The 13,451-nt window shown below is 44.3% G+C and overlaps 1 protein-coding gene across 1 annotated transcript in view; it reads right to left on the minus strand.

Annotated features, from left to right (window-relative positions):
* Window positions 1–13,451, minus strand: part of LOC144503745 (carboxypeptidase inhibitor SmCI-like) — a 46,888-nt gene that overhangs the window by 6,884 nt on the left and 26,553 nt on the right. The gene's annotated exons all lie outside the window — the stretch shown is intronic.

Genomic DNA, 13,451 nt, shown 5'->3' on the forward strand with positions numbered 1-13,451 from the left:
ATCGGTTTGTAAATAAAGGGAACCTGGTGAAGGGACACCAGGCTCTGAGAAGTTATTTCAATCTTTATCTGCAAATTTAAGATGGGGGTAGGATTCATGGTCTCAATGCAGTAAGATGTGTGTGTTGGGGGCGGGGCGGGGAGGGGAGGGGAGGGGAGGGGAGGGGAGGGGAGGGAGGGGGGGGGGGGGGGGAGCTGCACTTGCAAGAAGCATGAATTGGAGAATCAAGACTATATAGTTGCTGCTCCATCCCCATTCCACCTTCAGTTATAGAATACAGAAAAGGTCCTTCAACTAATCGAGTCTGTATTGGCAAAACTACACTAAATATACCCCAATCTCACTTTCCAGCACTTAGCGCATAGAATTGAATGTTATGACATTTCAAATGGGTGGCACTATGACATAGTGGTTAGCACAGCTGCCTCACAGCACCAGGCACCTGGGTTCAATTCCAACCTTAGCTGACTGTTTATATGGAGTTTGCACATTCTCCCCGTGTCTGCATGGGTTTCCTCTGGTTGCTCCGGTTTTCTCCTACCATCCAAAGATGAGCAGGTTAGGTGGCGGATTGGCCATGCTAAATTGCCCCTTAGTGTCCAAAGATGTGTTGGTTCGATGGATTCGCCATGGTAAATGTGTGAGGCTACGGGGATAGGGAAGGGGACGGGGCCTCTCAGAGAGTCAGTGCAGACTCAATGGGCTGAATGGCCTCTTCTGCACTATAGGGATTCTGTGATTCTATTCTAAGAACTCGTCCACATACGTTTTAAAGGTTGAGGTTTCCCACCTCTACTACCCTCCCAAGCAATGCACTTCAGACTGCCATCACCCTCTGGATGAAAAGGTTTTTGTTCAAATCCCCTCTAAAGCTCCTGCCCCTCACCTTATTGACCCTTCAGTTAAGGGGAATAGCTGCTTCCTATTCACCCTGTCCACATCCCTCATAATCCTATACACCTCAATCAGGTCCCCTCTCAGCCTTCTCTGCTCGAAGGAAAACAAACCAGCCTATGCAGCCTCTCTTCATAGCTCAAAAGCTCCATCCCAGGCAACATCCTGGTGAATTTCCTCTGCACCCTCTCCAATGCAATCATATCCATAGTTTTCTATTGAGAGCAAAATCATAAAATAACCCTGTTAAATAATAACAAAATAGAATACTATAAGCAAATGAAGAGTAAAGAAGGTAATCGGTATGCTTGGTTTCATTGATCAGAACATTGAATACAGGAGTTGGGATGTCTTGTTGAAGTTGTACAAGGCATTGGTATGGCCACACTTGGAATACTGTGTACAGTTCTGGTCACCCTATTATAGAAAGGATATTATTAAACTAGAAAGAGTGCAAAAAAGGTTTACTAGGATGCTACCGGGACTTAATGGTTTGAGTTATAAGGAGAGGCTGAATAGACTGGGACTTTTTTCTCTGGAGCGTAGGAGGCTTAGAGATGATCTTATAAAGGTCTATAAAATAATGAGGGGCATAGGTCAGCTAGATAGTCAATATCTTTTCCCAAAGCTAGGGGAGTCTAAAACTAGAAGGCATTGCTTTAAGGTGAGAGGGGAGAGATACAAAAGGGCCCAGAGGGGCAATTCTTTCTCACAGAGGGTGGTGAATGCCTGGAACAAGCTGCCAGAGGTAGTGATAGAGGCAGGTACAATTTTGTCTTTTAAAAAGCATTTAGCCAGTTACATGGGTAAGATAGGTATAGAGGAATATGGGCCAATGCGGGCAATTGGGACTAGCTTAGGGATTTTAAAAAGGGGTGAAGGGCCTGTTTCCATGCTGTAAACCTCTGACTCAAATACCGCGGGTGCTGGAATCTGAAACAAGAACTGAGGAAGCTGAAAAAACTCAACACGTCTGGCAGCATATATCAGGAGAGAAACAGAGTTAATGTTTCGAGTCCATGACTCGTCATCAGAACTGAAAGGAGGGAGAATGTAGAAGTTGCAACAAAAAGTAGCAACTTTTAGAATAAAAGACAGATGGTCTGGTGTGAGAGGGGGAGGATGGTGTTTTAGATTGAGGCAATACAAGAATGGAATATCAAAAATTGAGGTTTTAAGATGGAGGTGAAAGACCAAAATCTAAAGTTGTCAAACTCAACGTCAAGTCCTGAGGGCTGCAACGTACCCAACCTGAAGATGAGATGCTGCTCCTCCACGGGCTTCACTGGAGCATTGCAACAGGCCAAGGACACGAGAGTAAGGTGCTGAGATAAAATGGCAAGGAACGGGAAGGTTGGGATCATGCTTGCAGGCTAAACAAAGGTGTTCCACAAAATGGTCATCCAGTCAGCGTTACAATATATCCTGTCAGCCCTAGATCAGTCAGTAGCACTGACGTCTGATAACAAGGTGATGGGTTCACACTCCACTGCAGGGCTCGAGGATAGCTACCTTGGTTAACATCCAGTGCAGTACCGAGGAACTGCCTCACCATCAGAGGTGCTCTCCTTCAGAGGAGGTGTTAAACAATGCCTCTCTGCCCTCTCATAAATAATCCCATGGACCTAGGAGATATCCCAGTGTCCTGACCAATATTTATCCCTACAAAAAACAGATTATCATATAGCTGTTTGAGGGAGTTTGCTGTGCCTGGATTGGCTGCTGTGTTGTAGCAGCCTAGCATTATAAAAGTAATTCCTTGGCTGTAAAGCTCTTTGGGATGTCCAATAGCTTTGAAAGATGCTAAATAAATGTTTTAATCACCAACATTATGAAATCCTCCTACCTTAAATCGGACTAACCACCCTACTGTCTGATGTAAAGATGGTTATCGACATGGAAAGAGCATGATAATTATGACCTATCAGATTATTAATTGGCTTTCCAATCTTTCCACTATTTTCTGAGGGAAAGTGTGAGAAGATACAACAAGAGTAACCAGCATTGGTCTCTATACAAATTGCACACTATTTTTGGATGGAGTGCGCTCACGATGGCTAGGGGGTGAAACAATAGAAATTTGTCAGTCAAAGATTAACTTCAAAGCTTGCTTTAAAACAGTCTGTGCATTAGTCATCGGTCTGATGCACAAGGGGATCACATTTGCATGACTTCACGCAAGCAACATAAAGAAATTTTAAATAGAACAGAACAGGGCTAGCACTGGGGAAGAAAACTGATAATTTAAGAACATTTGTGACTCATATTTAGTTTATATTTCATAAAAAATTTACATTTCAAGTTTCAACTTTTCAAATTGTATTTTAAAACAATGTGGAAGTGAGCTTGTTGCATGAGAAGTGTTCTATGTTGGGTGGGCTGGCTGAGGAATGATTGCTGAGACATGGTATGTCTAAACAACAACTGGTTTATTAGATATAACTGAATTATATACAGATATATGCAATGGGGAATTACACTGCAGAAGCTAGGACATCTCTCTCTCGACCCTTGGTCATGTGTCTCTTACAAAATGTCATTGTGGGCAGTGCCCCGTATTAACCCTTTCAACCCTAATATTACGAGATGGGATTTTACATTCAAAGATGAGAAGGTTCATGTATGGCTTCCTTGTTTATTTCTCGACTGTGCCAGTAAAGAGCAAGGGCAGTCAGTTGAATGGCTGCCTCCATGCTGTACCCTTCTGTAATTCTACTGATACAGCAAAGGAGGGAGAAAAATAGACTGGTTATGTTTTATAAAATATGGGGATAACTGGTGCCGATTGACAGAAAGTAGTAACTGGCATCTTCCGCCAATGACAAAACATGAGGTAGCCATCCGCACAAAGTAAAAACCATTTGTTTCCAAGACAATGGGTGGAATTCTCCCATGCTCTTGCCTGTGGGTTCATTGGGCAGGCAGGGTGGGTGGGCGAAGCATTCGATGAGAAACCCAAAAATCGGTTGGCTCCTGCTCTGTCCAAGACCGCAAGAAACTACAAAGGGTTGTGAACGAAGCCCAGTCCATCACGCAAGCCAGCCTCCCACCCTGTCTACACTTCCCACTGCCTCGGAAAAGCAGCCAACATAGTTAAGGACCCCATGCATCCCAGACATACTCCCTTCCACCTTCTTCCGTTGGGAAAAAGATACAAAAATCTGAGGACATGTACCAACGACTCAAGAACATCTTCTTCCCTGCTGCCATCAGACTTTTGAATTGACCTACCTTGCATTAGGTTGATCTTTTTTTACACTCTAGCTATGACTGTAACACTTCATTCTGCACTCTCTCCTTTCCTTCCCTATGTATGGTATGTTTCAATGATTTCACAAGAGTGCTCGAAGGTCAAAGAATAGGTCTTTAAATGCCATGTTCTACCAATTACATCATTTGCCTTAGACACTGCTCAATCTGCCACACCCTCATTACTCACCTACCAACACCCCTATCAGGCCTTATATCTGACATTCATATGCTCCACTGCATCATCCCACTGCTTAGCACTGCTGCAAGCATCACATCCACATCTATTTTCAAGTCATGTCACCCAAACAAATTATACAAAACATACAAATAGGTCACTGACATATTTGCCTCTCCCTTGCAGGACAAGGTGGCACACACCTACAGGCAATAAGGACTGACTGTAGGTTGACAGGCACACCTCCATGTTCTGGCTCCCATGGAGGAGATGGCATGGGCCTTTATTGTGATGGCCATTGCATCATCATACTTAATTCACCTCACATCCCACCTCCTCATCACTCACTCTCTTCTCATTTACAAGCTGCAAATGGTGCAAACATGCGCCCCTTCACCATAACTTTATTGTTGTGCCCCCATCCCTTCAGATATGTAAAAAGTGCAAACTGACCAGGAAATGGAGGAAGACTGGAATGATGTGTACAACATGCCCTGGATGCCAATTTTGGAAGTTTTCATCTCTAAGGGCACACGTATCACCCAGAAAATAGATGCAAATGATGCCAGCAACTGTAGAGCAAACAACTTGTTTTGAACTGCTATTTTCCACTTACTTCATTCACTCATAAGATTATAATCTTAATGACAGTTTACCTAAGTTGGTAATAAAGTTTATTGGGGTCACTTTAATTTTAAGCACTGGGTGAAACACAGTTCATGGTGAATCAGCAGCATGACTTCATTGAACCATTCTTTCGCATTGCTCAGTTGGTTCAAACTCTGTACTTGATGGATGGACTTGATACCAGAAAGCATCACAAACAGGAATTATGCTTCATAGCTCCAGGGACCTGGGTTCGATTCCCGGCTTGGGTCACTGTCTGTGTGGAGTTTGCACATTCTCCTCGTGTCTGCATGGGTTTCCTCCGGGTGCTCCGGTTTCCTCCCACAGTCCAAAGATGTGCAGGTTAGGTTGATTGGCCATGCTAAAATTGCCCCTTAGTGTCCTGAGATGTGTAGGTTAGAGGGATTAGCGGGTAAATATGTAGGAATATGGGGGTAGGGCCTGGGTGGGATTGTGGTCGGTGCAGACTCGATGGGCCAAATGGCCTCCTTCTGCACTGTAGGGTTTCTATGATTCTATGATAAAGCAAAATTAGCTGAATGATACATCAAGAACAAAATTCATTTAGAATTCAGTCAGAATCTGCGGGGAGGCGATGGCCCAGTGGTTTTATCGCTAGACTACTAATCCAGAAAACTCAGCTAATGTTCTGGGGACCCGGATTCAAATCCCGCAGATGGTGGAATTTGAATTCAATAAAAGATATTTGGAATTAAGAATCTACTGATGACCATAAAACTATTGTCAATTGTTGGAAAAACCTATCTGGTTCACTAATGCCCTTTAGGGAATGAGATCTGCCATCCTTACTTGGTCTGGTCTACACGTGACTCCAGAGCCACAGCAATATGGTTGACTCTCAACTGCTCTCAAAGGGCAACTAGAGATGGGCAATAAATGCTGGCCAGCCAGTGACGCCCATTTCCCATGAAGGAACAAAAAAAAAAAAATCACTCTACTGGACAAATAAATTGTTGGTACATTTTAACTCTGTCCTCACCTCCTGTTGTGGAGATGCCGGCGTTGGACTGGGGTGAACACAGTAATTACTGTGCTCACCTCCTGTAGCAGATGTGTTGATGTGAAAATGATCTGTCAACTATATGCATTGGGTGTTGTAATCAAGGAACTTAAAAAGAGTAATACGGTTCAACAACAGGGGAACTCAACAAACTGGTAACAATGGTACGCAAGGGATTTGGAGGTCTCGGAGGGGGTGGGGGCAAAACATAGTGGGGCTGAATGAATAAAAAGGCGTTTTAATGACAGTCACTTTCTTCTCATGTTCTTGAATAATGCAATTGTCAAATGGTCACCAAGAACAATGAACGGACTTGATGGTATTTACACTTCAACAAGGCAGAAACCTCTGAGGCAAGAAGTTATTCTGCTTGTACTGTCCATAATAGTTGGAGCATTGAATATTTTTGAAGTGACACTTTTGTAATTGCTGTCCGCAATGCTGGTTAATGGTCAGTGCCAATTGCCCAGGTAGAGCCGCTGTTCAGATTCAGCGAGACACCGTGAGTGGTGGAGACTTTAGCGCAATTAAACTGGAATTACAGTATCACTGTGCCTCGTTTTGAAACTGGGAAAGTGCAGTTCCACACGGGGTAAAGGAACACAAGTGTAGAACCTGGCCTCTGGCTGAAATTTCTAAACTGCGAAGAGGCATTTGAATGCCGACAGCAGCAATTATTCCCTTTGCGAATGATGGAAAAGATTACGCAATCTGATGAGTTATAGCCACAACCATCTTTAAGACTGATTATTACAAGTTACTTCCTAATTAAGGTTTAATTATCATGAAAACAGCAGCATCTCTTGCCGGCAGTATTTTAAGGCCCAAATTGATCAAGATCTCAAGCATAAGAAAGTGTTGTTTTCTGTTTGGATTTCTAAAAGCATTTTTATTTTTAGTTTTATTACAATCAGGAAGCTAATTACAGATACTTCCATTCCTACAATGTACTACCCCTGTCAAAATTATTGACTATGGCTCACTGATGAGTAAACAATAACTCCATATGGTTAGCTCAACAAATGTTGCGACAAGCACTTTGAGCATTAATTAATAATGAACATACATGTGTACTACCTTGCTAAACTAACAGGACAACTGAAGGACAGGATAATTATTAACGGGGATCAATCAACTACCTAATGGGTAGTGCTCATGTCATGCATTATTGCTATGCAGTCAGATCTTCAGTGTTTTACTCTCCAATTCTACACCAAGGAAGGTTGAACTGCATATGGTATGACACTGAACTCAAACACAACCATTCCATGCCAAGTGAGTAAAGTTACAACAATCCCCCGTGTTTGAACTTACAGACCAAATACTGATCTGCTTTTTCAGCTTCTCCCACTGCTATAGCTGCCAAGCACAACAGCCCTCAACCAAAACTAAGGATAAACTTTCAAACAGATTTCCATGTTTCCTTTGCCCAAATAAAACATGTGTTTGACAGGAGTTCATGCAAAGGCAATTTCTTCTTGCTGCTTTCTTCATCTGGAAATCTTTACTCCTCACAAAACCCATCTCTTAACGCGGTGAAGCAAGCTTTTTAGGCAATGCTTCAACTTAGGGCGGGATTTTCTGCCCCCTCCGCGGTGTGTTTTTTGGCGGCGGAGGTGGCCCATCATTGGCCGTGACAGGATCTTCTGGTCCCGCCACTGTCATTGGGGTTTCCTGTTATTCACACCATCCTCCGCAGGAGAACTCATGGTGGTGGGGAGGGGTTGGGGGGTTGGGCAGAAAATGGGGAGTCACCATCAGCAGGACCAGACAATCCTGCTGGCAGGAACAATTGGAGAATCCTACCCTTACAGAAAGGTTGAGGGGAACTTTGAAAGATTGCCTGCCTCTGGTGCAAGCTGACTTCTCTCTGACACCCCTTTGCTGCTTTTTTCAACTTTCAAAGAATGTAAGATAAGGGTCTTTCTATTGGGAGATCCATGGGCCAAAGTAATTCTCACCAACCGCAAATGGCCATGCCAAAATCTTTGGCACAGATTGTTTCAGGTTTTTTTTTAAATCATGCCGTTGTCCCCTGGCAGGCTTTCCATTTCTAAATGTTTGAATGATAGAGCAGCACGGTGGCACAGTGGCTAGCCCTGCTGCCTCACATCGCCAGGGAACCGGGTTCGATTCCCGGGGGCACGGTGGCACAGTGGTTAGCCCTGCTGCCTCACAGCGCCAGGGACCCAGGTTCAATTCCTGGCCTGGGTCACTGTCTGTGTGGAATCTGCACATTCTCCCCGTTTCTGCGTGGGTTTCCTCCACGTGCTCCGGTTTCCTCAAACAGTCCGAAAGATGTGCTGGTTAGGTGTATTCTCCCTCAGTGTACCCGAACAGACACCGGAGTGTGGCAGCTAGAGGATTTTCACAGTAACTTCACTGCAGTGTTAATGTAATCCTACTTGTGATAATAAATAGATAATTTTTTTAAAAATCAAACACGTTAGCCTCCTGTTGACAGGTAATTCAGCCACTTGGAAGAAAATCTTGTGTATATGTGATATGCATACATATAAATCAGATAATTGAATGTGCACTCATTCAAATGTGTTTGAATATAATTATAATATTTAAATTATACTATTACTATCCACAAATATCACCCAAACAGGCAGTGAAGGAGATCAAGTAGTGGTGAAACTGCAGTCTCAGAAGAAAGGATAAATCTAATCCAGGCAAGTAGTGGCCTTCCAGCTTCCTCCAAACCATCGTGAGGTGATGGAATGAGGAAATAACAATATCATCGTCAGTGGCCTGTTCATCAATGTTCAGCTTGGATCCCACCAGAACGGATTGCTCCAGCTGTCATCACAAGCATGAAGCAAGCATCAGAGTTGCCCTTCACACCATGTATGCCACCAAGCAACCCTAGCAAAAATAAGGTTAATGGGACTAAAGCTTTCAGAAACTGGATCACACCTGACACAAAAGAAGACAGTTACAGTCACCAGAGGACAAATTTCACAGCCCAGGAGAGCATTGTGCGGGTTCCTCAGAGAAGCTTCCTCAGTTCAACTATCTCCTGCTGCTTCATATGTGACCTTCGCTCCATTAAGAAGAGTGCTGGCTGATGATGATCCCACACAACTAAGGGCCTCTGATCATCGGCAAAAAGATCTGAAGTACAACGAGCATTAAACTGATAAATGGCTGGAAACAATTCATGTTGCCTAAGTGCAAGGTAATCATAGAATCCCTATGGCGCAGAAAGTGGCTATTCGACCCATCGAGCCTTCACCAACAACAATCCGACCCAGGCCCCATCCTCGTAACCCCACATGTCCACCCTGCTAGTCTGCCTGACACTAAGGGGCAATTTGGCATGGCCAATCAACCTTACCCGCACATCTTTGGACTGTGGGAGGAAATCGGAGCACCCGGAGGAAACCCACGCAGACACGGGGACAACGTGCAAACTCCACAAAGACAGTCACCCAAGGCTGAAATTGAACCTGTAATGATCAACTTAAATAAGAGAAAGCCCAGCCATCTCACTGACCTCAAGAGCACCACCATCAACAGTTTTAGATCCGGCACTGATTGGAAGCTTAACTAGGCTACCCATATCGAAACAAATCAAAGGTTGAGGTCTGGATTTTCGCTGCCGCAGCCAACCTCTGTTTTGACAACAATCCCAAAAAATTGTCAGAAATTTTAAGTCCCACTCCTGAACGTGGCAATCCCTATTAAGCTTTTTTTGGGTGGAGTTTGGCATCTGGCCAGGGCACATGCACGTGTGATTTACAGAAGCAACTGGCCATTTAACTCACCAGTTGCCTCCACTGAAGGGGGATTTTGGTTGATCAGGAGTGTGAAAGCCGGAATGTGCAAATTAGATCAAATAAGAGGAGTTCTGAGCTTGGTGAATTTGTTTGGATAATCTTTGAAGTAGTAAGAGACTCCTTTGGATATGGTCCTGGGACACTTTTTGGAGAGGCAAGGCGCCCTTTTGAGGTTAGCAAAAGTAAACATGATTGTATGCAAAATAAAAAACATAATCTCATTGTAACTGTCATAGCTATCAAGGAACTGACAGTTTTGATAAGGTTCCCTGTTGCCACATTCAGTCAAATGCTGCTTTGATGTCAAGGGCAGTCACTCTCACCTCACTCTGGAATTCAACTCTTTTGTCCGTGTTTGAACTAAGGCCGTAATGAGGTCATTAGCCGAGTGACCCTGGTGGAACCCAAACTGAGCGTCGGTAAGCAGGTTGTCGCTAATCAAGTGCCACTTCATAGTGCTGTTAATGACCCCTTTCATCACTCTATTGATGATCGGGGCAGCACAGTGGCAAGCACTGCTGCCTCACAGCTCCAGGGACCTGGGTTCAATTCCCGACTTGGGTCACTGTTTGTGTGAAGTTTGCACATTCTCCGTGTCTGTGTGGGTTTCCCCCAGATGCTTCGGTTTCCTCCCACAGTCCAAAGATGTGCGGGTTAGGTTGATTGGCCATGCTAAATTGCCCCTTAGTGTCTCGGGATGCATAGAGGGATTAGTGAGGTGACGGGAATAGGGACTGGGTGGGATTGTTGTCAGTGCAGACTCGATGGGCCGAATGGCCTCCTTCTGCACTGTAGGGTTTCTATGATTCTATGATCAAGAGAAGACTGATGGGACAGTAATTGGCTCATTGGATTTGTCCTGCTTTTTGTGTACAGGACATACTTGGGCAATTTTCCACATTGCCGGGTGGTTGCCAGTGTTGTAACTGCACTGAACAACTTGGCTAGAGGCACAGAAAGCTCTGGACAGCAGGATTTCAGGGCCCATAGCTTTTGCAGTATCCAGTGCCACTAGGCATTTCTCGATACCATGTGGAGTGAATCGATTTGGCTGAAGACTGGCATCTATGATGCTGGGGACCTCCAGGGGAAGTCGAGATGGATCAACCACTCAGCACGTTGGCTGAGGATTGCTGCAAATGCATTAGCCTTATCTTTTGCACTGATGTGCTGGACTCCTCCATCATTGAGGATGGAGATACTTCCTTCAATGAATTGTTTAATTGTCCGCCACTATTCATGACTGGATGTGTCAGCTCTGAATAAATCTGACCCGTTGGTTGTGAAAGTGCTTAGCTCTGTCTATTACTGGCTGCTTATGCTGTTTGGCATGTAAGTAGTCCTGTGTTATAGCTTCACGAGATTGAGATCTCATTTTTAGGTATACCGTCCTGCACTCTTCATTGAACCAGAGTTGATCTCCCCATGGGAATGACCTTAATGGTAATGGTAGAGTGGGGATATGCTAGGTCATGAGGTTACAGATTGTGTTTCAATACAATTCTGCTGACAGCCCACAGCACGTCTTGGATGCCCAGTCATGAGTTGCTAGATCTGTTTGAAGTCTATCCCATTTAATATTGTGGTAGTGCCACACAACATAGAGTCATAGAGGTTTACAGCATGGAAACGGGCCCTTCGGCCCAACTTGTCCATGCCGCCCTTTTTTTTAAGCCCCTAAGCTAATCCCAATTGCCCGCAATTGGCCCATATCCCTCTGTACCCATCTTACCCATGTAACTATCTAAATGCTTTTTAAAAGACAAAATTGTATCCGCCTCTACTACTACCTTTGGCAGCTTGTTCCAACCACTCACCACCCTCTGAAAAAATTGCCCCTCTGGACACTTTTGTATCTCTCCCCTCTCACCTTAAACCTATGCCTTCTAGTTTTAGACTCCCCTACCTTTGGGAAAAGATACTGACTATCTAGCTGATCTGTGCCCCTCATTATTTTATAGACCTCTATAAGTTCATCTCTCACCCTCCCACACTCCAGAGAAAAAAGTCCCAGTCTATCCAGCCTCTCCTTATACCTCAATCCATCAAGTCCCGGTATCATCCTAGTAAATCTTTTCTGCGCTTTTTCTAGTTTAATAATATCCTTTCTATAATAGGGTAACCAGAACTGCAAACAGTATTCCAAGTGTGGCCTTACCAATGTCTTGTACAACTTCAACAAGACGTCCCAATTCCTGTATTCAATGTTCTGACCGATCAAACCAAGCATGCCGAATGCCTTCTTCACCACTCTGTTCACCTGTGACTCTACTTTTAAGGAGCTATGAACGTGTACCCCTAGATCTCTTTGTTCTGTAACTCTCCCCAACGCCCTACCATTAACTGAATAAGTCCTGTCCTGATTCAATCTACCAAAATGCATCACCTCACATTTGTCTAAATTAAACTCCATTTGCCATTCATCAGCCCACTGGCCCAAGTGATCAAGATCCCGTTGCAAACATGATGGAAGGTATCCTCAATGTGAAGACAGGACTTCCTCCACAAGGGCTGTATGGTGATCACGCCTACCAATTTTGTCATGGACAGAGGTATTTGTGGCAGGCAGGTTGGTGACAATGAGATCAAGTATCTTTTCCCTCTTTTTCATTCCCTCACCACTTGCTGCAGACCCAGTCTCGCAGCTATGTCCTTTTGGACCCGGCCAGCTCGGTCTGCCGTGATACTACTAAGCCACTCTTGGTGATGGACTTTGCAGTCCTTCACCCGGAATACACCCTGCACCCTTGTCACCCTCAGTGCTTCCTCCAAACGGTGTTCATCATGAAAGAGCATGGATTTATGAGCTGAGAGGGCAGTACATGGTAATAAGCAGGAGGTTTCCTTGCCCGTGTTTGACCTGATACCATGAGATTCATGGGGTCCAGGGTTGAGGACTCCTGGGACAACTCCTTCCCGACTGTATACCTCTGTACTGCTGCTCTGCTGGGTCTGTCCTGCCCGGTGGGACAGGACATACCCAGGGATGATGAAGGGACACTATCTGTCAGGTATCAGTGGCGCCTCTCAAGCTGGGGACTTGTTCTAGAAAAAACTAGCCATAAAAACAGACATAAGCGTGTACCTCATCTGCCTCTTGTGCCACCAGGCGCAGGAGAGAATCAAGGAAAGAAGCTGCTACATTATGTCATATCTTTCAATGTAATAAACCAAGACAATTAAGAATGACGAGTGCCTTTTTAAATTGTTGAAAGACACATTTTCTGTTCCTAACTTCAAAATTCTTGGCACAAAATTTAGTTGGTTTCTTTAAAACAATGGCTTTGGAGATGTTTTGAGCCCCACCTAAATCTGAGTGTTGTGAAAGGCAGGAGCATAATTGTAACTTAGTTTTGGCTCACTTTACTGTTCGTAAACAGATGGCATCGCCAATAAAGACAGTGTAAATACTTAGTCACATTTTTACACAAAGGGAAGCACAGTTATGTAATGCTGAATGTGCACAATGTCATCATAGTACTAATTGTGTCTGAACCACTTTCTTCTTGTGGTAAGATGTCTATTGTGCACTGTCTGTTTTACCCTCTTGTTGCCATGTACATAAATGTTGAAGGCAAACAGGTAACATAACCCTGATCCTGTCTAATGCTGTGATATAATTTACTCTGGCAGGTTTTCCAAGGAGAGAGGGAGATTTCTGAGTGCAATTGAGGCAGGGTATTGCATTCCTCCCAAT

The sequence above is a fragment of the Mustelus asterias genome, chromosome 14 (genome assembly GCF_964213995.1).
Source record: "Mustelus asterias chromosome 14, sMusAst1.hap1.1, whole genome shotgun sequence".
NCBI lineage: Eukaryota > Metazoa > Chordata > Chondrichthyes > Carcharhiniformes > Triakidae > Mustelus > Mustelus asterias.